A 27,377-nucleotide genomic window follows, 5' to 3' on the forward strand; every position below is an offset into this window, starting at 1 on the left:
TTCTCCAGCTTGATTATGTGTTCTTGTACAGGGTTACAATGATTGAATATAGTTCTGAAATTATAATAACAAGAGTCACTTTAACAGGCTATTTATTTATTTTTATCTTATAAACCTTTATATATTTACTCAATTCACCAAGTATCAACTCAATTCACCAAACTTCACAATGAACTAGATTAAGAATCTATTACCAATAAGGACATTTATATGTAAGTATAAATCACCTAGGTTGCCAATAAAATAATGTAAGTAAATCTAACAGACAGATATGGAGTTGTTCTAAAACATAGTATGTCTTTGGATGTGAGATTATATGATAATATAATTAAAAACCATGATGAAGCGCAAATATCAAAATACATTAATTGCCATTGAAGGAATATTTCCTATGCATATTCTAAGACTAGTAGTGCAAAGAAGCATTACCACAAGGCTTGTCCTTTGGGCTTTATTAAAAATCAAAATACTAAAAAGAAAAAGAAAGAATCAAAATCATTTCATAATAAACATATTCAAAACAAGTTTTCAATATATTCCTACAAATTCTGTCTTTAGTCTCACATCTTAGCTTTGACACTGTATTTCATAGAATCATCTCTCTGTAGAGGCCAAACATACAACTTTAGCATTCCTTAATTTTAGTATCAAAGATTATAATTGTGTTTAAACATATACAGTATGCATCTAAATTCCATCAACCTAGGGTCACAAAGATCACGACCTCAATTTTATTGTGATTATTTTGCCATTCCTTTCCTTGACCCTATCCTTGCATCTATAACTGAATAACTGTGGTTGAGGTGAATAAACACAACAGACTTTGTGAAGTGAAGAACAGTCTTAAACTAATCTTTCTTTTCCAATGGTTAAAAAACCACAAAGAGAGATCAAATGTCATTGTATCTACTATGTTTTCTGAGGAAAGAAAGCATTTAATTCTCCTGGAATACTATAAACAGAGATTCTGATTAAGATTTTATTATATTTTAAGATGACACTAGTCAGCTTTTATGGAAATTTCTTTTATTCTGCAGATTGTCCAAGCCCTTATTTACATAAAACTACAATTTACAGATTTGGCAAGTATAAGTGCATGCATGCATTTCTGCATGCACTAATCAATAGACATTAGTACTTAGAATTTAAAGCTACAAATTTCTTATGCTCTGGTTTCTCTTCAGATCGCATAAATCTTTCGCCTTTTAAAGCTACAAATTTCTTGGTGATTACCAAACTTGGTACTTTTAAGTTCCATCATATAATTAAATAAATAGAATAGGTTTTTATCTTAAAAAGAAACTCCAACAAAACATCTCTATTGTATTAAGTTATTCGTAATTCCTTGTATAGCACTCAATACAACCAAGATTCTCTCTGGATCCTGAATAATTTAACAATGGAATTGACCTTTTCCGCGGAAGAACCACCTTTACAATTTAACCTGTCTCTAAAAAGTTAAGATTTCATGTTTTAAGAGTGTGGACTATATATTAGGGTAGAAAAGGATATGCTATAGTGACAAGCAATGTAAAGATCTCTATAGCAGGGGCTCTGTTCTTAAGGCACCCTGGGATCCAGGCTGACAGCAATTCTACCACCTTGTCATAACAACATTTGGACCATGTGGGATACCTCATTTGCTACAACTGGGAAAGACAAAGGAAGAACTAAATGTTTACTTTTCCCTATGTCCTCTTCAAGTGACCTACATCATCATCATTCAGAGCTCACTGGCCAAAATATTTAAGAAATATGACTGCATAAGTATAAGGAAGACAAAAAATGTAGTGGAAAAAGAATATTTGGTGAGTACTGTCAATGCATTAATTTGTACAGCACAAAAAGGAGGAAATACAAAATAAGTCATAATTTATAATATAAATGTTCCTACTCTAAAAGGCAAAATGGTTTGAAATATGATGAAGTGCATCAAATATGCATAATTATACTTTATATTTATATGTCCATATCCTGATTTGGCTAATAATAAGTGCTTAACTAAACTGATTTCATAATAGGTAACTAACTCTTTCACATAATACTCCAGATGATTTTCTCAAGATCTCTGCGGTAGAAATTTAAGAAATTATCTGTTCTGTGATTGAAGAAGATGCCCTAAAAGAGAACAAAAAGCAGTTTTCCCAAAAATTCTCCTCAACCCCTACAACATTCAACTTTCTGTACTGACATATAAGATTATAAATCATTTTCCACTCCTAATTTATAAAGAATAAATTTGAAATTTTACAAAACTACAAATAAGTTACAAATTTTATGCAATATTAAATTCAATTACCTCTAGTAAAGAAAAGACACGGAGCCAATATGAGCTCTTGAAATTGGGAAATACATGTTTGTGTTAAATAAATCAGTTAACCCCTTATGGATGGGCACTAGGCCAGGAAATGGAGATGAAAAGGATAGAGAAATATGTTGATATGTAAAGTCTCTAAAACAGCTCTTACATATTAAAATTTATAAGCAGTCCCTAAGGAAAAAAAAACTACAAAGCTACAAAAATACTACAACCTTGGAACCCACCTTAGTAATAAAATGGTGTAGGAAAAGCAAGCAAGCGTTCACATTTGGCCACTAGGATCATAAATTGTTAAAGTGCTGATTTGGGATTAATCACATCATTGTTATCAAAATTCCTCCACTGCATATTACACTAGTCCCAATGACTCACGCACATTTGTAGAAAAATGCACGAAGATGTTCAACATTGCATTTAATTTATATCAAATGTCATGAAGGGGTTCAGGACAGCAGCACCCTCCACAGAATATGTCACTTTACCATGTAGATTAATTTGAGCTCAAGGCACTTAAGGATTCTCTGTGCTCAAGAGAAACTTTTGTCTCTCCTTTAACCCCACAGAAGTACTTAATGGGGTGGGGTTCCAAAATTAGAGTTATTAACAGGTAAATAATATCTGAATGATCCATTTGTAGTGGCAGGGCAAATATCTAATTGACAAACATCTGCTCTTCTCATCTCTCTGTGAAGTGTATTCCTTTCTCCAGAAGTCTCAGACTCCTCTCCCTTCTCCTTAGTTGAGGAAGACATTTATATCCCAGTTTGCCTGTCTTTAGAATTTCTAGGTCTGTGTGATTCCCCAGTACATATGCTATTAAATGTGATTCTCTCCTGTTGATCTGTCTCATGTCAATTTGATTCTTAGTTCAGCTAGAAAGACCTTTGAGGGGAGAAGAATTATTGCTTCACAGCAGTCACAAACAACTCTTAAAAATAATAAAATAATGAGGTGTCATTCTGTGAAATACTACCAAGCTGTTTTAAAAAGTTACATATAAAGTAACTTTTTGTGGAAATATTTCTGGCAAGGAAGACTCACAAAGGCATAGGGTCAAGTGGTAGTAGTTCATATTAACAATACTATAGCAGCTAATACTTACTGGGTTCTTTTTCTATATGAATATGATTATATACATCTCAGGTGTATTACACTTACATTCTCACAATGACAATGCAGTGTAGATAAAATTATAACTCTCTTTTTACAGATGAGAACACTAAGTCACTGAGGGATCTTTCTGGGTCTTGGTTAAGACTGCAGAATTGGTGAACGGTGAAACTTGAAAACAAATCAAGGCAGCCCGTTCCCAGCCTGTGTCGTTCACATTTGGAGATTATCTCCCAGGGAGGGGTATGGGGGACAGGTAGGCAGAGGGAGACACTTTAAGAGAAATAAAATTCTATTTTTCTATGGAGGAAAAAACTTCTATAACTTATACATTTAAAACACAAATGTTTTAAAAAGAAAAAGAATTGTAAAATAGGCATCAAAATTCCACTTGATGAACCAAAATATAGGCTTCATAAAAGCAGCTGCTCTATTTTATATGCTTTCTTTTCTAGCAACAGTACCTTGTTAAGCAGTAGAGAAATAGTTGTTGCTGGTTAGTGAGTCATGGGCTAACTATATCCACAGTGATTACCTTTCTGTAAAGGAATGTTTTGGGGTAAGCATGGTGGTATGCTTAAAATTCTTTTCTGTTTCGATATTATTTGAATTATTGAAAATGAGACTATATTATTACTTATATAATTTTATGCTATATTAATGGATTTTGAAAACTATCTCTAATGACAAGCAAGTTAAAGTTTCTTAAATGTTTTAAGTTTCATGCCATCTTAGTGTATAAGATTTTCAGACCATCTGTATATTAAAAGAAACACAAAACTTAAATGCTGTTTTGTGTTAAGGACATGGTTCTGATTTAATAAGCAGTTAAACCTGAACCACTTAATACATTAGTTTAGATGTTTGACAGATGTCTCGGTTTCCTTTGAAAATTTTAAAAACCCTGGACGCCTTTTAGTTCACTGAGGCTCCGGTGGGGGGTGAGGGAGGTAGAATGTAACTTTAATGCATTTGGAAACCACAGGTATATAACAATATTTAAATTCCTTAAATAAATATTTTAAATGTATATTTTCATCCTCATGTTCAAGGGCACAAGCTTGCATGCAAATTTCTTTCCTTAGAACATCATGCCTGCTTACATTCTGCATTGATTTCTCTTATAATTATTTATAATTTTAATCTCAAATATGTTTTGGGGAATATTTTGTTTGTTTTGAGGAAAGTAATGTAATATGTTTGTACAAAAACAACTATAGGAAGAGGGGTGGAAGGGGCCTATCATCATGTTTCCCTCATGGAGGGAAAACAGCTGCCCCATATAAACAGAATGGGAAAGGTGTGACCCATGGAAAGCATCTGTCTCAGAGCTCCATTCAGGGTCCCCAGCTCCAGAGGCTGGTAATGGGGTAGCTTCGGACTTCCACTGCACCACCTGAAGCACCAAAACTACACTCCACAACACAAAATTCAGCTAAGAAAAGGTTTCAAGATTGTGCAGGTTGAAGTAAAACTACAGAGCAGTTCCAGGCAATGTCCATGGAATTTCCTGGACTTCAGAGCAGCTAGTTGTAATGTTCAGGGACACGACAGATTTGCAGAGAATGAGGGCCAAATCAAAGGCTACACGAAGACACCAAGACCAGTAAGATGGCTGTAGCTGAGATGGCCAGTGCCAGGTGAAGCCCCATGGGGCCTCTGTGGGAGCTTTGATGCAGCTGCTATAGATCCAGAAGAGCAGAAGAGGGAGACAGTGGGGTGAGGGGCAGGAGGCCAGAGACCTCAGGTACAAAGTAGCAGAGGGATGGGGCTGAGGGTTACGATAAGGCCAGGGAGGAGACATTCAGGGTGGCCACACAATACTGGAGACAGCAGCCACTGAAGGAGCCCTGGGTTCCTGGTCAGCATCACAGCTGCCGTGGCCCCACACAGGAGGGAGGCTTTGAAGAGTAAGAACACAGAATGCTGCAAAATGCAAAGTGTAATGGTGAGCAGGGTATTTTTTTCTAGAATATGATGGATATCATGAAAAGTTTAAACTCAAAAAAGGTGTATTTTAATATTCATAATGTAAATTGTTTTAACTTAGGACAATTTAAGTAATTAACTTAAAATTAAGTAATTAACAGAATTAGATATTTTTGTCATTAATAATGTTAATATCAATGCTCTTGGCTAATGTATTTTTTTAAGTTTTAATGACAATGATTTTGTGAAGGATACGATCCCTTCTTGACCTGAATATAACTGCCTATTCTACGATGAGTTTTTTGTTTTTAGAAAAATAGGTTAAATGTATAGTTCTTTAGAATGTGGCTTATTGTTTTCGTGACATTTATTTCTATATTAATACTTATAATGTTAACATGTCAAAATGAAGTATGAGCTTGATAGCATCTATAATAGCTTCTTGAAAGGTGACTGTTATAAAAATAAAGACACTGATGCTGAAGACTATTTCACATTTTATTTTTAAAAATGTACTTTGTTTTCCTTATAATGTGTCATATTTTATGATGTGGAAAAGCCATAAGCCTACCACCACATAAGACTTCCCCAGAAATTAAATAGTGACTATATTTAATGATGACATTGACACAAAATAGCATTTTGAAAATCTTGTTAGTTTTTCTGTTACTGAGCATTCCATATCGAAAGGCAATTAAAATGCAGTAGAAATACTAACCCATAACTGATCCATAACTTAATAAGAGTATATACACAAATGAATTAAATTCTCTATAAGCACTACCTGAGACATTAAATAAAAATGATATCATCTTCCTCACAAAGTCAATGCCATGGGGTCTACTGAGGTAAACCTTATCACTAATGTCTGGCCCAAAAAATCATTAAACTAATAAGCACTTAATTTTTTTTTTACAAATAGTTTATTGTCAAATTAGTTTCCACATAACACCCAGTGCTCATCCCCACAAGTGTCCTCCTCCATGCCCATCCCCCCTCCCCCCCACATTCATCAGTCCTCAGTTTTTGTCAGCATTCAAGAGAAGCACTTAATTTTTAAAAAAATGTTTGATGTTTATTTATTTTTGAGAGAGAGAGAGATGGAGAGACAGAGCATGAGTGGGGAAGGGCGAGAGGGAGAGAGGAAGACACAGAATCTGAAGCAGGCTCTAGGCTCTGAGTTGTCAGTACAGAGCCTGACACAGGGCTCGAACACACAAACTGTGAAAGTATGACCTGAGCCGAAGCTGGACACTTTACCTACTAAGCCAATCAGGAACTCCAATAAACACATAATTTTTTAAAAGTTTAAGTAATAAAATGCCATTTTATAAAGTTGTAATTTATTCTTATTTCTGATAAATTAAGTTTTTCCTCTGTTATTTTGCTTAATTGGCTGACATTTCACCAACATTTACTCAGGAAAATACCAATAATATTTTTAATGTATCAATCATTGTAGTAAGCACTGGAGATATATATCTGGGCAAGACAAAGAAGCCTTTACCCACCACAGAGCTTCTTTTTTCAGTATGAGTCTGAAAGTCAGGGATACAGAAAATGAATCACACACAAAATAAATATGATCCTTGAGAGAGTAATCAATATGGTGATAAATTAGCATGAGAAAACTGGTGACTGGGAAGTTACCTTAAATAAAATGGTCAGGGTAATGCGGTAACATCTGAATTAAGGGTTTAATGATGAAAAAGAACCAGTCACATATACGTCCTAGGGAAATACATTCCCATTCAGAGGAAACGGGAGAAACAAGGACCGAGAGTAATAAAGCAGACATAAACAGAAGTAAGAAGATGCTAATGTAGCTACAACCTGGTAAGGAAGGTTACAGAGGTGTCACTGCAGTAGGTGGCAGGGATCAGAGTTTTAAACCATGACAGGAAGGCTGGATTTGTTCAAATTCCAGTAGAAAGCCTTTGGGTGATTTTAATCAGGTGGTTGACAAGATTGAGCCTACTTAAAACAGCAATCCAAATCCAACTAATTGTTAGTCTCTTGTATTAATCTAAGTAGGAGATAATGGATGTATAATAAATAGAATTAGAGGAGACAGCGGAAAATAAGCTCATTTGGGAACTACTTTGGAGGTAGAACCTAGAGAATGAATTTTCTGAAGGCAGTACACGAACAGATACATCCAGGGTAATTTTTATGCCTTAACAGAATACTGATTCTACAACACGAAAATGGAACAACAGTGGGCTGATGAAAGGGAGTAGAAAGAGAGAGGTTCAAGTATCCTGCTTCATGCATGTAAATATGTATAACTATTACATTTCCAAAAGAAGATTCTGAGTAGCCTGTTGGAAATAAGGATATATGAGTCTGGAACTCATAGGAGATATTAAGATTGTCGTCATCAATCTGGCATTCACCAGAATATAGGTTATCTCAAAGCTTTAAGGATAGATGACATTATAATTTAAACAAAAACAAAAACAAGCCCAAGTTGAAGCCCTAAAGCACTCTAGTATTTTGATGCCTAGAAGGAAAGCCTCAGCAGTGGTTGGAGAGTAAGGCAAATAATCAAGATATTCTACTGTTATTGATGCCTGGGATTGGAAGATTTTCAAGAAATTGAGGGTTGTATGCTGTCAAATCCTGCTAAGAGACAAATTAAGATGAAAACACTGGATTAATCTTTTGCAAGATTTAAGGTGCTGGTACCCTTAGTAAGAACTCCTTCACTGGTGTGTTGAGAAAGACAGCTACATGGGGCACCTTGGTGGCTTAGTTGGTTAAGCGTTCGACTTTGACTCAGGTAGTGATCTCGCAGTTTATGGATTGGAGCCCCGCATGGGGCTCGGTGTTTAAAGCTCAGAGCCTGGAGCCTGCTTCAGATTCTGTGTCTCCCTCTCTCTCTGCCCTTCCCCTGCTCATGCTCTGTCTCTCTCTGTCTCAAAAATAAACAAGAATTTTTTTTAAAAGAGAGAAAGACAGCTAAAGTAAACCAAAGAAAGAAGAATGAAAACCAAGTTATATACAATATTTGTTGTATTAATCATATTGTCCTGGGGGAAAAATGGACTTTAGATAAAGGCTATGGTACTCAACTTATTTTGAAGGTAACATGTTAGTTGATAATATAAAATAAGAATTATACTTACTCTGCTTATGAAAATACAGAATGCAAAGTTTTGTTCCTTTTTCCAGGATTAATTACTGTTCACATTCTTTACAGTTCTATTCACTTATATCCCCATGTTTATATTTACCAAGGGAGAATTTAATTGTAAACAGGCTTACATTTGCATGTAAATGTTAAAATATAATTTAAACCATTTTTTAAAATAAAAAGAATTCCAGGGAGCCTGGGTGGCTCAGTTAGTTAAGCGTCCGACTTTGGCTCAGGTCATGATCTAACGGTTCGTGGGTTCAAGCCCCGCATTGGGCTCTGTGCTGACAGCTAGCTCAGAGCCTGAAACCTGCTTCTGATTCTGTTCCTCCTTCTCTCTCTGACCCTCCCCTGCTTACTCTGTCTCTCTCTCTCTCTCAGAAATAAATAAAATATTTTAAAGAAAAAGAATTCCAATTCATTATCAAGAAATGTTTGGTTTATTCACTGATAATGCATTGTCAAGACTCAGTTCTTGGTAATTTGGTTATTCTACTCTAAGGCATTCCTTTTGGTAATTAAAATTGTGTGTATATGAGTGTGTGTCTAGGGACAGAGAGAGACACACACACACAGAGAAAGAGAGAGAAAAGAGAAGAGAGAATGAGCTTTGAGAAACAATTGTTTAAAATGATTATAAATATTGCTTATGTAAAACATTAATATTTAAATACATTTTAAAGAAGATACATTTTACTTATCTTTCCATACTAAATATAAGCCAATTCTTAAATGTAAGTAATACAATTATTAACAAGTTTTAGACTGCTCAGTAGAGTTCAGAAGATAAGTATCAATAAGCATGCAATATAGTGTCATATGCTGATTAATTCTGGAGTGTTGTAGACCATGTTATATATCATATTTTAAAAGGATAACTTAAGTTACAAATGGATAGTAAATATAAAGAATATAAAATGTTTCTTAGAAGAGAAAGACTAAAAATATTCACATTCAATGACTCAGTGAAGGCACACGAAAGATAAAAACATCAATATCCTTTTTCAAAAACTTAGAGGGTCTTATAGATGAAATTTGGCTTGCTTTATTCAAGATGGTCCAATGCAAACTCGAAAAGATATGGCTGTTCCTTGAAATTTTCCACTGCTAATTGGATATGAAGCCAGATGGCAGTAAATTAGTGTCCAGTCATGGAAATTCCACTGTAAATTCTTAAAATTTTGACTGTGAACTACTTAGAAAATAGAATACTCTTTATTTGTGTTATAGACCCTTTAGCATCACATTTTGTATTATTACACTGAAAAAATCCTCTTACTACCAGATGGTAACAACTAGGTGAAGTTAATGAAGTAAAATCAACACACCTCCAATGCCACACTATTGTCCTTCATGGCGATTTTGTGATGACTTCTTTAAATTAGAGCCCTTTCATAATGATATAATGTTAGGGGAGAGGAAGGAGGTTATGTGAAATTGTTAAACCAGAACTGTTTAAATCTTCACCTGCCATAAAACTTTAGTCTTAAGCATCTATGAAGAAATCAAACTTTCTGTGAAAGGAAAGGAAATTTAATATTTCCTATCACAAAAGCATCTGCACACACAGAAACATTTCTAGAAAATAAAGAATCAAAATCTGATTCAAAACAAAATTTTCTGAAGTTAAAAATTGAACTATATCATTAAAAAATAAGACTCCAACACCAGACAAGAAGATAAATGGCCAAATTTGTTTTAAACATTGAACAGATGAATAATCAAATACTAAACATAATTTGGGACATAATATTGAAAGGCTTTATACATAATATTTGTATGAAAAGGATAAAATTAAGAAAATGAAATCTGGAATTTAGCGTATTAATTACAGCTATCATTAATTTAATGTTATATAATCCCTTTACATCTTTGTAAATATAACAAAGTATATTTTAAAACCTTTTACCAGTTTTTCAAAGCATGTATTATTGTTTCCATTTTAAAAAGGGAAAAAAGGAACAAAGTTGTTTGATATTATTTTTGAGGACACACAACCAAAGCAACCTCATTTCCATTTCATTGCATAGTGTTTATCTCATCGTACAACCAAAACCATATCTTTTCTATTAGGCACACTTGATATTTTTTTTAAATTATCAACTGCTTGTTGAGGAATTAATATTCAAATCCAATAATGTATGACTTACAAGAAATATATATATATATATATACATATATATATTTTATTTCAAAGAGTACATTGAGTAATGGACAATTCATTGTTATTTGAAAGTGATAACATATTTTAAAGTATATAGTATTTTACTTTAGCTTTTGATTTTTGCAAAAAATAGATTTATGGGACATAGCTGATTACTGGATGGAAAAATCTCCTGTATCAAATTAAAAAAAACAAACAAACCTCTAAACGGGTTAAGTGGAAAGCTCTCTTACTTAGATTTGGGAATTAGAATACTCTAATACCCATGTTTTGTTTTGTTTTTTTTCTGTTTATGTTATACTTGGCATTTTGACAAGTTGAGTTCTAAGGTTTATTTTTAAAAGTTCTAAAAATGACAAGTTTTTATTAGTAAATTAATAGATATATCAGTAAATCAGTAGGAAAACCCTAGCATTTCTATATGCTTAAGTGAGTAAATATTAGTTGGGCCCAAATCAGACTTTTTCATACAGATATATCTATCTTATAAAAAAAAAAACCACCTTATTGGAGCATGGTCTCACAATTTGTGGGTTCGAGCCCCATGTCAGTCTCTGCTGATAATTAAAAGCCTGGAGCCTGCTTCAGATTCTGTGTCTTCCTCTCTCTCTGTCCCTCCCCTGCTCACACTCTCAAAAATAAATTTAAAAAAAAAACATTAAAAAGAAACCTTATTAAAATGCATATGTTAAATAAAATGATATAAAATATGTAAAAGAGAATTTATACCTAAGACTTAAATTGATACACTAAAAATGATATGTATATTTTAAAAGTATATCTGTATCTTTAAATATATATTCTTCCTTCATATACTAGATCTTCTGGCTTATAGAAAATATAATTCAATTTTCAAAATATGTTTATGTTAAAGCTTGTCATAACAATCTATTTGTGCAAAGTATATTTATACTTAGTATAATGAAAACAATAGTACACAGTTTTAAAAAGACATGATTGATGTACAATATGTGGATTACACAAATTATACAATATAAAAATATTTAAGCTGCCCATCTGGGCAGATATTTTCTGCTTTTTAACACAACACCACCATCTCTCATCTGGACCATTTGAATAAACTCCTAAATGACCTCCTCATTGCCATTAAACTTGTCACCTCTGCTCTCTTCTCCAAATGACAGCAAGAGTGATATTTTTAAAAAGCAAATTTATTCTTGTCGCTCTTTCACATAATACCACTCACTCTATTCCTATTAAATGTAGAATGAATTTCAACATGCCTAGCAGAAAGACTCTCTTGCTTCATCTCGACTTAATTTCATGGAACTCTGCCTCATTCATTAATCTTTAGCTGCTTTGATCCCCTTCTCTGATGGTCTTTATTGCTGCAGGGACTTTGCACATCCTCTCTCTATATTGTGAGTGATCATTCAATCCTTTCCTTCACCTTGCAGCCTCAGATTGAGTATCACTTATTATTTCAAATGAGCCTAGTTCTACTTTTTTGGTGCTTCCATAGATTATCATTTTCTCTACTATAGTTTTAACTTCATTTTTGGAAAACAAACAAAAATATTGTGTCCCAAGCATTGAACAGAAAACTAAATGAGTTAGGGAAAAAAGTCTTACACACTGCTTTATCACTAAAGGCTAGCATATCATGTGACATAAAGTAGATACTTAATATATTTTGGTGACTGAAAATAAATTTCAAGTAGTCTCAGTGCTTTGTTATACATACTTGTATAGATTTGGGGTAAACATTTAAATCTGTAAGCTCAAAAAGGGAAAGCTAATCCAACATTTATATAGACAGATTGTATAGAAATAGTTTAATTTTTGATGTAGTATAAGCAGACATTTAGCTTATTTGCTCCCTTAAGAATACCGTATTTTCCAACTACCTAAGCATTTAAAAGAACTTGTTTAGGGACACCTGGGTGGCCCAGTTAGGCCCCAAATCTGGATTTTGGCTCAGGTTATGATGTCACAGTTTGTGAGTTTGAGCCCCATGCTGGGCTCTGTACTGAAAGTGTAAAGGCTGCTTGGAATTCTCTCTCCCTCTCTTTCCCTCCCCCCTCAAAATAAATACATGTTATTTAAAAAAATAAAATAACTTATTTAAAAATCTGAGTTCTCTCATAATATCAAAAGATACATGCACTCCTGTGTTTGATGTAGTATTATTCACAATAGCCAAGATACGGAAACAACATCAAGTATCTGTCAGTAGGTTAATGGGTAAAGATGTGCTATACACACATACATACACACACAACAGAATATTATTCATCCATGGCAGAAAAAATAAAAGAATCTTGCCATTTGTGAAAACATGGATGGAACTGGGGGTGTGATGTTAAGTGAGGTAAGTGAGACAGAGAAAGACAAGTACTATATGTTCTCCCTGATAATGTGGAATCTAACAAAAAGCAGAACTCCTAGAAACAGAGTAGAATGGTGGTTATCAGGGACTGAGGAGTTGGGGAATTGGGGAGATGTTGTTTAAGGATACAAACTTGCAAACAATAGATAAACAAGTCCTGATGATCTAATGCAAAGTATAGTGATTATAGTTACTACTACTATATTATAAACTTCAAAGTTCCTAAGAGACTAGATCTTAATTGTTCCCACCACAAAAATCAGAATGGGGGCATCTGGGTGGCTCAGTCAGGTAAGCCTCTGACTCTTGAATTTGACTCAGGTCATGATCTCAGGTTTCTGGGATTGTACCCTGCCTTGGGATCCTAGATGACAAGACAGAGTCTGCTTGGAATTCTCTCTCTGCCCCATTCCCCCACCCCCTGCACACACATGTACACATGCTCCGTCTCTCAAATAAGATTTTTTAAAAAATCAACATGATGTATACCTTAAATTTATATGTTATGTGTCAATTATATCTCGAGTTTAAATGTTTTTGTAATGCTTATTTATTTTCAACAGAGACCGAGCATGAGTGGGATGGGCAGAGGGATGAAACAAAGAATCCAAAGGAAGCTCTAGCCTCTGAGCTGTCAGCACAGAGCTGGACATGGGGCTCGAAACCATGAACTATAAGATGAGGACCTGAGCTGAAGTCAGGCACTTAACCAACCATCCACCCAGGTGCCCCAGTATATCTCATTTTTTAAACATCAGGGTTTCCTTTCTTGCTTATTTGTTTTAGTGCTTTTGTTTTTATTTTTGGTTTTTATAATCTTAGTATTTTAACACTCACCATGATAAACTACAATTCTCAAAGCATGAAAAGCATTTGGATAAGCATCAGTATGTTTTATTCTACATTGCTCTAATATTAGTGCAAGAATTACAGTGAGTATGTAATGAAAACCGCTTAGAAGGAACAAATTGAATTAAATCTGTGTTTGCTTTTTAAATATTATCTGAGGTTAACTGAATTTTAAATTTTGCCATCTATGTACCATAGCAGAGAAAGCAGCATAAAAAAGAGCAAGAAAATAATTATCTAGGTCAATTTCTTTAATGATACAATTTATCAGGCTTACTAAAATGTTACCCTGTAGGAAAAAGTAGAGTTGACATACCAATATTTCACTGGCATTATAGTCTTTGGAAAATTGCCTAGTTTAAAAGTAAGATATTTTAGTTATGGTTGATTAAACTATTTAAACAATCTTTGCTAGTATATGTGGCTTTTCTTTAGATAATCCAAAATAAACACATAAAACAAACAAAATATATATTTCCTCCTGTGATTCATTGCTGTGTATATTTTTATTATTTGAAATGCACAATATTGTGGTTTTTAAGCTAATTCTATAAAGTATTTTGCATAGAACTGACCTCGTCACTTTCCCACTCTTGCAGTGGATTGATTCACATATACAGAGGAGAAGCTATCCATTTGTCCTTTTTATTGTTTTGATTGTATTTTGGTATTAAATTATTTATAACATATTTTAATGCAAATTTATTTGACCTTTGGAGCTGATCCTAAACATTGTGAAAGGTTTACATATAACCTTTATTTAGCCTCATCAATCCCAGCGTTATGCTGAATAATGCAATGTTTATAATTACTATTTTAAATCCTTTGATGGAAATCCTGTTTCCATGCTCATTAATTCAAATAAATATGTCTGATAATAACCAGAATTGCCAACTCCAAACATCCTACTTTCTTCATCCTAGGGACTTCATTAATATAAAGAACTAGCCACAGATAAGATTTGTTATCATATTCACTTTACTGCACTTTTCTTTGGAGAGCTTTTTCATTGTTGTTTATTACAATCACACATGATTCCTCCTAATTTGTAAATCCGTGAACTGGTGAACATTAATCTCTTATGATTTTTGTAACCTCAAATACAAGTTTAACTTACTAAATGCAGAAATGCAAACAATCTTATGGAGTTAATGTGGCTTTTTTTTCCCACTGCATTTTATGCTAAACTCTAATCCACGTTCCTGCAGATTTTATAGTTATTTATCTATATTTTTGGAGGCAAGCAACATAAAATGCCTTTATACAAGATGAGTCACTCCAAGGAATCTGACTGGAGACAGCATATTAGTACTGCTTGACAAAGCAACTTATTATTTAAGCACAGAAAAGGACAAGAAATTGTATTCCAGTGAAAGGGAAAAGAGAGGCAGACAAGGAAAACCATCAGTGCAAACTATAACAACCAGAAAATTGGATGAAAAGAAACAAGTCAAAGTTCTAGGAGGAATACCAAATACGAGGATAGCCTGCTGCACTACTTATCAGCTGCACACAGGCCAAGCTCCTCAAGGAAATCCAATTTGTTTAGAGGAAGTGACCAAAGAGATAGAGCCAGGCAAATGATCTGAAGTGCCCTGTAACAAAACATACCAGAAGCTGCTTTCCATAGTTTGAAATGTTTCCCACTAGGCTTTGTCATTTTTAAGAAACCACCCACTCTAAAATGGCACAAAGAATCCCTAATTCGGACAGAGTTACTATTATATATTGTATTTTTTAAAATTATGTAATGGAAAAAGGTGCTGACGACTGAACTAGTAAATTCACATTTTCTCAAGTACTGAACCCTTTAAAACCTGAAGTAGTTTATTCTGAAATGTTTTAAATATACTCTTGAATGTTTCACAATATCTGATTCTAATTAGGAAAAATTAAAATCAAATAGTATGGCAAGAGTATTTCAGATGAAGATTCAAAGGTTAAAAACAGGCTGTATGGGCCACAGGATAGCATTACTTCAAAAGACAAGTGAGATGCTGATGGAAATTGGGTAGTAGGTCAGTAATCTATAAAGGAATCACCAAATTGAAGTGGCAGGGAACTTATCCTTCTCATCTTGAACATAAGAAAAAATGATGTACACCAACTAAAACAAGAAAAATGTAGCTTAAAGAAAGAAAATAGTTTACATCAAGGAGGTAATTTACACAATATAATAATCTCGAAAGCTGGCCATAGAATCATGAAATAACCAAACAAACTTGGTTTGTGTGTCATATATAAAGTTTTCTCTCTACTTGTATCAGTTTGGAAATGAAACAAGAGAAGTTGTGCTGTGGAATTATCCAAACCAAAATTATTTTCCTTTTCCACAGGTTTCTTTCAATTCTAATTCATTTTGCTAACTATTTCTATATTTTCTGTATAACTGCCTGAATGGTGCCTCTATTACCCATACCCAGTAGAGATTAATTGCATCACAGTTGTTTAAAAGTACTACAGCATCAGAAATTCTTAAAAGCATTTGCAGGCTTAATGTTGTGCAAAATGATCTATTAGCTATAACTAAATTTAAGCTTATGTTGTCCTTATGGTGAAATGGAACAGTTTTTCAGCTTGATGAAAAAAATGCACCAAGTATCCTCAAAGTAGCATTTTCTCTTGTGTGTGAATTAATACTCTGAAAATAAAAATGTTTTTACAGAAATTATATAATTTTTCATGGTTTTTTTGTCTGTATTGTTTCCATTTATCTTGCTTCAAGGTAGGAGTGTGAAAAACCATTAAATTTCTCCTCATATAATGGAAATATATTTATAATTTCTAATGAAATGTATTCCTAAAATACTTGAGGTGGTTAAGGCATAAAACAGGTAGGTGGTAGTTTACATTGAGTCTAAAGTGTTTAAAAATATTTGGAAGTAGTTGACTTTATATGCATGTATCCAATCTACTTGTGTTTATTCAATACCTATTATATGCCAAGCAGTATTTGAAGATCTTGAAATTCATCTCTGAACAAGGCAGATACTTTTCTCTTCACAGAAAGCCTGCATTCTTCTGAGAAGGAACAAAAAAGCAAAGAAAATGAATGAATCATCAAATTCCCATGTGGAAAATATGAGTCTGTTATTCATATTCTACAAAGAACTAAGATAGGGTAATGTAATAACAGGTGAATGACAGGGGCACCTGGGTGGCTCAGTCAGTGGGGCTTATGGCTCTTAACTTCAGCTCAGGTCACTATCTCAGGGTTGGTGAGATGGAGCCTCACATCAGGCTCTGCCCTGACAAGGCAGAGCCTGCTTCGGGTTCTCTCTCTCTGCTCCTCCCTGCTTGCTCTCTATCTCTCAAAATAAATGAAAAATCTTAAAAAAAAAAAAACAGAAGTGAATGATAAAGGTACATGGTTAAACATGGCTAGAGTTCTCTAACAAAGCCATAAGTATACTAGGATGAATAATAAAGAAGTGGTCATAAAAAGTATTGGATAGACCATCATTTCAAGAAAAAATTAATACCATTTTTGTGGCAGATATGCCAACTTGTTACCAGGTATCAGTTCTGTCTCTCTCCATAGAACTGCTTATGGGGTCTATTTCTTCTCTGAGTAAGATTTACATTTCATTTCCTTTTCCCTGAGACATGCCTATGTGTCTAAAGTTGGGCCAAATATGTGTAACTAGAAGTGGCATGTAGTTGATGCCAGAACACCTTCTTATAGATAACCAACTTGTGCCCTTTGACACATCTTTGTCCCTTCCACCAGTTTTTATTTTTTATTTTTTTGCCAAAAAGAGGAAATAGCTCAAATTAAATTTTAACTGCCATGTTGTACCGTAAAATTGAGAGTCTATGCCTTCATGGTGAAGCATTTAGTGGAAGAATTTTGATTCCTTCACCATGAGGACCATGAGAATATCATGAAACACAAAGCATCATGTCAGTGATAAACTGATCACCAAAGAGGTGTTGCAGGAAAAAAGAATGGCCATGGTTAACTCAGCTTTTTCCTCAGACAACTAAAGAAATTCCTAGTTTATTCATTCATATAGGATTGTTCAACTATAATAACACAGAAAATAACTTAGATAACTCTGTACTGGAAAGAGTAAAGAAAAAAAATAAATGTGTATTTGTTATACCTGACAAAAATATCAAAGATTTTGTACTTCTGGATGAATCACTGAGATAGTGTCATTGGACCTGCCTTCTGTATGAAAACAAAGAACACTTGCAGGCCCTCATATAGGTACTATCACTGCTATATTGTGGATGGAAGAGAAAGGTGGCTGGTTGGCTCAGTCGGTTAAACATCTGACTCTTGATTTCAGCTTAGGTCATGATCTCATAGTTTGTGAGTTTGAGACCTGCATCAGGCTCTGTGCTGTTACGTGTGGAGCCTGCTTGAGATTCACTTTCTCTCCCTCTCTCACTAACCCTTCTCCAAGCTCTTTCTCTCTCTGCCTCGAAATAAATAAACGGAATTTTTTTTAATAAAAGAAAGATAACCTTAGGAATAGAATGTTACTTGACTTCAAAGTGTAATGTGATGACTACCTTGAAGTGAAACTAGTCGGGTATGGGGGTAGGTGATATTAATTAAATATTAAGTGGGAGGAAACAGACATTTATTGATCACTTAAAATGTTTCAGGAACATTAACGTATTTTACTATATATCAAATGTATTCTGAGATGTAGACATTGTTTAACCTATTTCTAGCCAAAATTAGTCAATCTAAGTTAATTTAAATAAATTTTCTAAAGTAATAGCATAGAAGAGTCAGGAAAATAATTGGAACTGATTTACTATCTCTTTATTCAAGATTAGTCACAAAATGGTAGTGACTTAATTCTTTCTTTTAAATAATCCAACTACTCTCAGTAATAAATCAAGACAGTAAAGACAAGGTGGTGAAGGATGTCTATGGACATTAATGAATTATAATTGCATATTTGTCACTCTTACATGTAATATAAATTACCTACCACTGAAAGAACGTTATATTGTATTCACTATTTAATTTCAGCAATCTCAATTTCCTTATCTATAAAAGTTAGAAGGTGATAGGACTAATGTAGGAATAAATATAATAATGAAAATATATCAGAATTTGACACGTAGTTTTATTAACCAGTACTAATTTTAATTTTTATATAAATAAACTTAAGATGAAATAATGTTTTAGTTCAAATGAAAGGACATAACCATAAAATCTTCAGAAATCAGAGGGAAAGATTATTTTTTTCCATTACAGAAATCACTATTTTAATAATATATTACACATATTTACGCAAAAAATATTTCACTAGCTGTAGCTACATCAAATATATATATTGCAGTGTTAAATACATACTAAAAACCTTTAATTTTTTCCTAGTGCCCAAAGAAAAAAATAGCCTCCATGAACTTTTCTTTCAGCATTTTCTTAGAGAAATAGTATTTTTAAACTGCTTCTCTAGGGGCACCTGGGTGGCTCAGTCGGTTGGGCGTCCAACTTCGGCTCAGGTCATGATCTCGCGGTTTGTGGGTTCGAGCCCCGCGTCGGGCTTTGTGCTGACTGCCAGCTCAGAGCCTGGAGCCTGTTTCAGATTCTGTGTCTCCCTCTCTCTCTCTCTGACCCTCCCCTGCTCACGCTGTCTCTCTCTCTCTCTCTCAGAAATAAATTAAAAACATTTAAAAAAAAATAAACTGCTTCTCTATCTCTCTGAGGTATATTTAAATATTTTAAAAGCCAAATGAGTCTTTTGCCAACTGTAAATTTTACAGGTGTCTTTCTAGGGGGATCTTTGAGAAGTCTATTCAAACTGTGAACATCCAGTAGGGTGACACTCCAGGGGGAGTGTAGTCTAGGCACTTGATTCCAAGTAGTATCTTCTGCTAGTTACAAAGACATTAGAAGTTTTATAGTTCCTTTGGACAAAAAAACAGCATGTATGCAATCGATTTTATCTGTCTGGCTATATAATAGGGTGAGATTTCTTTTGGTCTTCATAATCTCTTCAGCAGATTAACCCGTGGTGTACATCATAGTCTGGCTTAATGCTTATTCAGTGACAAAAATGGTTTTGTTCTTTTATTTTGTGGGTAGGTTTATTGGACTGGCAGGAGATTTTATTTTTTATTATATTTCGTCAACAACTTGAGAGGATGGAATTGGTCTGACAGTTCCCAATTTGAGCGGGCCAGCTGAGATTTTTTTGGGCAATATAACAAATCAAGTAAGAGGCTTCAAACTATAAAAGGTCTTTCTTTTTGCCCTGTGCTTTTTGAAATAGGAGCCAGACAAAACATACTCTCCAAATTCAAGATTTTATGGTCAAGTAATCATTGGTAATATAGGCTCTTAAAACCAGTGAAGACCACCATTAGTTTTGATGGTATAAAAATATGGTAAGCCAGGAATGCATCCTGGGGGTCTTTCTCAAAAATGAGTATATATATCCATCACATTTGGGATAGGTAAACATATATGAATCTAGTTTGGCAGCAGCCTAAGGATGGTGCCTTTGATTTGGATGAAATAAGGTATTTATGGGAGTACTTAGAAAAGATTTGTCTAAAATAAATAGAATGCAGGTATTTTCATGATGAATATTATTCTTTTTTTTTTAAAATTTTTTAATGTTTTATTTATTTCTAGGGGGGAGAGAGAGAGAGAGAGAGACAGCGTGAGCAGGGGAGGGTCAAAGAGAGAGGGAGTCACAGACAAACAGGCTCCAGGCTCTGAGCTGGCAGTCAGCACAGAGCCCGACGCGGGGCTCGAACCCACGAACCGCGAGATCATGACCTGAGCGAAAGTCGGACGCTTAACCGACTAAGCCACCCAGGCGCCCCTGATGATGTAAATTATTCTAACAGCAAAGTTAAAAATTAGATAACCAGAAGAAAATCTTGAGAAAAATAGAAAAGTAAAAATTAAGATTAATTTTTCTTTACGGAACCCCCCTCCTTTTCCTGGTTTCCCTGCACTCTTTTATCCTGCTGCATATGTTACTTCTGTCCATTCCTCAAATCAAGGAAGAAGGAGGAAAATGATCTTTTAGATGAATGTGGTTTTTCATTTATGAATCTATCTGCAAAAGGGGATGGGTACACAATATCTTTAGCTGGTAATGAATTACTTGCTTAGTTGGGGGACATACATTGTTGTATCTCATGCCCTAGCTCTCAGTTCACTTCATATATTAGCCCAGTTTCTTCTACAGAAATCATTTGAGACATCAATGCATCACGTAGCAATGAAGTAGAAATGAAAGAGATGTGATCAGAGAATAGTTGAGAACTTGGGGTATAATACTGTGCCCCTACATGAGGGCAATCAGTTGGACAGTAGTTACATTGGACATTTGGAAATAGGTAAACAGAATTATTAGGTAGAAAAATAGTAGCACAGAGAAAAACTCAACATCATAAACTCTACATTGTTTTCATCTCAATAGGAAGGAAATCAGCCCTTCCTATTCCAATTGCCAGCAGAGCTGATGCCACTGAGAGGCTCCCCAGGTCTCCTAGGTAATTCACCTGCCTTATTCACCTGCTGATATTACTAAAGTTTTTTTTTTTTTCCTTTCCTCTGTGTTCTCATGACAACTATTCAAACTCAAGTTACTGAAAAGGTGGTAGGATAGCAAAGCCAGACTATTATTCAAATATTAGCAGCAGCTGCTCAGTTTAAGGACAACAGAGACAAGTAGAAATGAAAACAAAAACACAGATTAACTGCTGAGTCAGAACTATTTACTCAATATAATCCTTAGTCTGGTATCCTCTGAAGGCAGAAAAAGAAGAAACAAACACCGTATATCATTATCACAAGAGGCCAGGACACTGGAAGATGGATAGTAGAAAGAGACCCTGGCAAATTCAGAAACAGCAAGAACAAGGGATTCAGGAAATCCCAGGAGGATAACATTCTCAGCTAGAAAATAATTGTCAATGGCTTAGATTGATGGATTGAAGGAACCTCAGGGGTAGGAAACGGTGAAAAATGTTTCGATATTTTTATGCTACCCTATCCTTGTCTTTTCGGGTAAATACTGGGGTTATCGGTTTCATAATTATTTTGTGTTTGGAATGATGATAAATCAATATTATTTGGTATTTTCATAAGGCTTCTACTTTTTTTCTTTGTTAGTTTTCTTTTTTTTCCTGTAGTTTTCATAGAAATAGTTCCCTCTAACAGAGGAACATGCTTTCTTTCTCCTGACTCATCTGTAAACCAAATGGGGAGACATTTGCTATACAAAGACCTCCATTCATATTTTGTCCTCCAGATGGGATGCTTACAGAGTTCCCTGGGAGATTAGGGAGGAAGGCATCTAATTTAGTTATTTTGTCCTTTCTGAAAGAAAAGAGGTATGGTATAGAGTTCAATCTCACACTATGTTGGGGAAAATGTCCTGAATGAAAGGAAATCAATATTACTTTGGGCCCTGACAAATAATGATACTGGTTTAATTTGATATATAAAACTACTAAAAATAGCTAAGTAAAATGATTAGCCATAGCCATGTATAACATAATATCCTTTCTCAAATGTTCATTTAGAAAGACTAAAATATTTATGTCTAAAAATCAGAAAACAAGAAGTAAAAAGGGAATTTACTCTGTAATTCTTTCATGCTTCCCTTGAAGGGAGGTAAATTTACTTAAGATGGTCACCACTTATCCATTGTATGAATTCATTAAAGATCTTAGTAAATAAATGTGTTGCTCTAATAACTACTGTAGTTCGTAACCTTGTACCTATTCTGATTTTGGTACCATCATCTCTAAACTTTTTCTCTGTAGTTGATCTATATTCAGTTTTTTTATTTTCATTTTTTCCTCTAGTGGATGACTTACAGTTATGTTTTTTATTTTTTAAAATTTAAATCTAAGTTAACATATAGTGTAATAATGATTTCAGGAGTAGAATTTAGTGATTTATATCACTTATATTTAATACCCAGTGCCTATTCCAACAAGTGCTCTCCTTATTTAGCTCATCACTTATTTAGCCCATCCCCCCAACCAATGCCCCTCCAGCAACCCTCAGTTTGTTCCCTGTATTTAAGAGTCTCTTATGGTTTGTCTCCCTCTCTCTTTTTATCTTATTTTTCCATCCATTCCTCTATATTCATCTGCTTTGTTTCTTAAATTCCACTGAATAAAATCTTACATTTATCTTTCTCTGACTTATTTCACTTAGAAACACTCCAGTTCCATCCATGTTGCTGCAAATGGCAAGATTTCATTCTTTTTGATCACCAAGTAATAGTCCATTGTATAAATATACCACATTCTCTTTATCTACTCATCAGTTGATAGACATTTGTGTTCTTTCCATTATTTTGTTATTGTTAATAGTGCTGCTATAAACATTGGGGTGCATGTGCCCATTTGAATCAGCATTTTTGTATCTTTTGGATAAATACTAGTAGTGCAATTGCTGAGTCTTAGGGTAGCTTTATTTTTAAATTTTTTGAGGAGCCTCCATACTGGTTCTCCAGAGTAGCTATACCAGTTTCCATTCACGTCAATTGTGCAAGAGAATGCCCTTTCTCTATATTCTTGGCAATATCTGTTGTTTCTTGAGTTGTTAATTTTAGCCATTCTGACAGGTTTGAGGTGGTATCTTATTGTGTTTTGATTTGTAGTTCCCTAATGATAAGTGATGTTTCACATGTCTGTTAGCCATCTGGTGGTCTTCTTTGGAATGTGTCTGTTCATTTCTTCACTGGATTATTTGTTTTTTGGATGTTGAATCTGATAAATTCTTTACAAATTTTGGATACTAACTCTTCATCAAATATGTCATTTACAAATATCTTCTCCCATTCTGTTGGTTGCTGTTTCATTTTATTGATTTTTTTCCTTAGCTGTTAAACCTTTTTTTCTTTTATAAAGAATGTCTCATTTTTTTAAGTTTATTTACCCATTTTGAGAGAGAGAGAGAGAAAGAGAGAGAATATTCCAAGTTTCTGAACTGAAACCAAGAGTTGAACACTGAACCAACTGAGCCACCCAGGTGCCTCTGTGCTGAACCTTTTTATCTTGATGAGGTCTCAGTTCCCTTTTTCTTTTGTCTTCCTTGCCTCCAGAGATTTCTAGTAAGAAGTTTCTGCAGTGGAGGTCCATGAGGTTGCAGCCTGTATTCTCCTCCAGGATTTTGATGGTTTCCTGTCTTACCTTTAAGCCTTTTGTACATTTTGAGCTTATTTTTCTGTATGGTGTTAAGATAGTGGTCTAGGTTCATTCTTTTGCATGCAGCTGTCTGGATGCCCCAAGACCATTTGCTGAATAAACTGTCTTTTTTCATTGGATATTCTTTCCTGCTTTGTCAAAGATTAGTTGGCCATATGTTTGTGGGTCCATTTCCTGGTTTTCCATTCTGTTCCACTGATATTTTTGTCTGCTTTTGTGCCAGTACCATACTGTCTTGATGATGACAGATTTGAAATATAGGTTGAAGTCTGGAATTGTGATGCCTCCAGTTTTGGTTTTCTTTTTCAACATTACTTTGGCTACTTGGGGTCTTTTGTAGTTCCATACAAATTTTCGAATTGTCTGATCTAGCTCTGTGAAGAATGCTGGTGTTATTTTGATAGGGCTTGCCCTGAATATATAGATTGCTTTGAGTAGTATTGACATTTTAACAATCTTTGCTCTTCCAATCTAGGAGCATGGAATGTTTTTCCATTTCTTTGTGTCTTCAATTAATTTCATAAGCTTTCTATAGTTTTAAGCATAGAGATCTTTTACCTCTTCAGTTAGATATATTCCTAGGTAGTTTGTGAGTTTTGGTACAACTGTAAATGGGATCAATTCCTTGATTTCTCTCTCTGCTGCTTTATTTTTGGTATATAGAGGTGCAGCTGATTGTACATTGATTTTATATCCTGAAAATTTGCTGAATTCTTGTATCAGTTCTAGCAGTTTTTTGGTGGAGTCTTTCAGGTTTTCCACATAGAGTATCATGGTATCTGAAGAGAGTAAATATTTGACCTCTTCCTTCCCAATTTGGATGCTTTTATTTCTTTTTGTTGTCTGAGTGCTGAGGCTAGGACTTCCAGCACTATCCTGAACAGCAGTGGTGAGACTAGACATTCCTGTCATGTTCCTGACCTTAGGGGGAAAGCTCTCATTTTTTTCCCATTAAGATGATATTATCCGTAGGTTTTTTTGTATATGGACTTTATGATGTTGAGGGATATTCCTTCGATCCTACTTTCTTGAAGGTTTTTATCAAGAAAGGATGCTGTATTTTGTCAAATGCTTTCTCTGTAACTATTAAGAGGATCATGTGGTTCTTATACTTTCTTTCATTAATATGATGTATCATATTTATTTGCAGATACTGAAACAGCCCTGCATACCAGGAATTATTCCCACTTGATCGTGGTGAATTATTCCTTTAATGTATTATTGGATTCAATTTGCTAGTATCTTTTTTGAGAATTTTCGCATTTATATTCATCAGGGAGATTGGTATGTAATTCTACTTTTTAGTGGGATCTTTATTTGGTTTTGGAATCAAGGTAATTCTGCCCTTGTAGAATGAGTTTGGAAGTTTTCCTGGTCTGTCTCTGTCTCTGTCTCTCTCCCTCTCCCTCCCTCTCCGGAACAGCTTCAAAGGAATAGGTATTAACTCTCTTTTAAATATTTGGTAGAATTCCCCCTGGAAAGCCACTCAATCCTGGACTCTTGACTGTTGGGAAATTTTTTATTACTGATTCAATTTCTTTAATGGTTATGAGTCTGTTCAACTTTCTATTTCTTCCTCTTCAGTTTAGGTAGTTTATGTGTTTCTAGGAATTTATCCATTTCTTCCAGATTGCACAATGTGTTAGCATATAATTGTTTATAATATTCTATTATTGTTTGTATTTCTGTGATGGTGGATATGATCGCTACTCTTTTACTCATGCTTTTATTTATTTGGATCTTTTTCTTTTTGATAAATCTGGTTAAGTGCTTATCAATTTTGTTAATTCTTTCAAAGAATTAGCTCCTAGTTTCATTGATCTCTTCTATTGCTTTCTGATTTTGAGATCATTGATTTCCGCTCCAATCTTTATTATTTTCCTTATTTTGTTGGTTTGGGCTTTATTTGCTATTATTTTTCCAACTCCCTTAAGTATAAGATTATATTGTGTATTTGGAACATTTCTCCCTTTTATAAGAAGGCCTGGATTGCTATACACTTCCCTCTTATGACCTCTTTGTCACATCCCAAAGGTTTGGCTTTCATGTTTTCATTTTCATTGGCTTCCATATACTTTTAAAATATCCTCTTTAATTTCCTGGTTAACTCATTCATTATTTTGTAGGATATTCTTTAATCTCCAAGTATTTGTGGTCTTTCTAATTTTTTTCATGTGGTTGATTTCAAGTTTCATATGCATGGCATGATATTGATCTTCTTTTGTACTTATTGAGGCCTGACTCGTGAACCAGTATGGGATCTATTCTGGAGTGTGTTCCATATGTGCTCAAGAAAAATGTGTATTCTGGTGTTTTAGGATGAGATGTTCTGAATACACCTATTAAGTTCATCTGTGTGAATGATTCAAAGTCTTATACTGGATCTTGTTTAGGAAGGAGTTCAGGATTTATGGCAGAGTATCCCGCCAAGTTTCAGTACTCTTCTTATTTTATCTAGTCTTTCACAGGGAGACTTATAGAAATTTGTCCCACCAGAAGGATCCATGAATTATTTATTATGTAGATGATTTCTTGATACCCTGAGAAATAAAATAGTAATGCAAAACTGATACTTCAAATTTGGCTACGATTCTTTGCTTCACAGGGGCATAAGACCTCATTAGACACATTACAATATTGCCAAAGTGAAGTAAAATATTTAGGACATCTGTTAAAGGCAACAAGTATTACAATTAAGGGATCAGCTAATTAACACAGTCAGTGTTATAATCCGGGAGCTTGCAAATGTGATAGCCTACTAAAAACAAAACAACAACAAAAAATAAAAGCAATCAAACAAACAAAAACCCAGATAGGCAATTTGAGGACTAGTAAGATACTGTAGACAGTGGATCCCAGCTTTTGCAGAAGCAGCCAAATGACTGACAGAGCAACTGCGTGGTAATTCTCCAGATTCTAGGATAGTTCCCAGGAACTGAAGAGATTTTGAACTGAAACTGGCTATTAGGTCTTGCTCTTAGCTTAGAAATTCCAGATTCTGAAAGACTTTTTTTTCTTGGTCATTAAATAAACGTGCTGCTAGTGAAATTTTAATTCCAAAGCTGTATATAGACTAGAGACCAATGGTATATGCCTTCCTTCTGAAAACAGTGACACTGGGAATGTCTGGATGCTCCAAGCAGGTCAACAAGCCGCACTTGGGAAAAGCTTGAGCCGTACCTTGGGTTATTGGACAGCTGCTACCTTACAAGTGCATAGGACCCAGCATTTGTCAGTGCACTTCAGACAAGCTATGAATGAGCATTATTTTTTAATGTTTATTTATTTTTGAGAGAGTGATTGAGAGAGTGCTTGTGCATGCATAGAAGTGGGAGAGAGGGTAGAGAATCCCAAGAAGACTCTGCAC

General features: G+C 34.4%; 1 pseudogene; it reads right to left on the reverse strand.

The window, feature by feature from the left end:
* Positions 1 to 2,034: 2,034 nt before the first annotated feature.
* LOC120222332 lies at positions 2,035 to 9,850 on the reverse strand (annotated as a pseudogene).
* Between the last annotated feature and the right edge of the window lie 17,527 nt (positions 9,851 to 27,377).

This window comes from Hyaena hyaena, unplaced genomic scaffold (genome assembly GCF_003009895.1).
Source record: "Hyaena hyaena isolate Hyena2069 unplaced genomic scaffold, ASM300989v1 scaffold_864, whole genome shotgun sequence".
In the NCBI taxonomy this organism is placed as follows: Eukaryota; Metazoa; Chordata; class Mammalia; order Carnivora; family Hyaenidae; genus Hyaena; species Hyaena hyaena.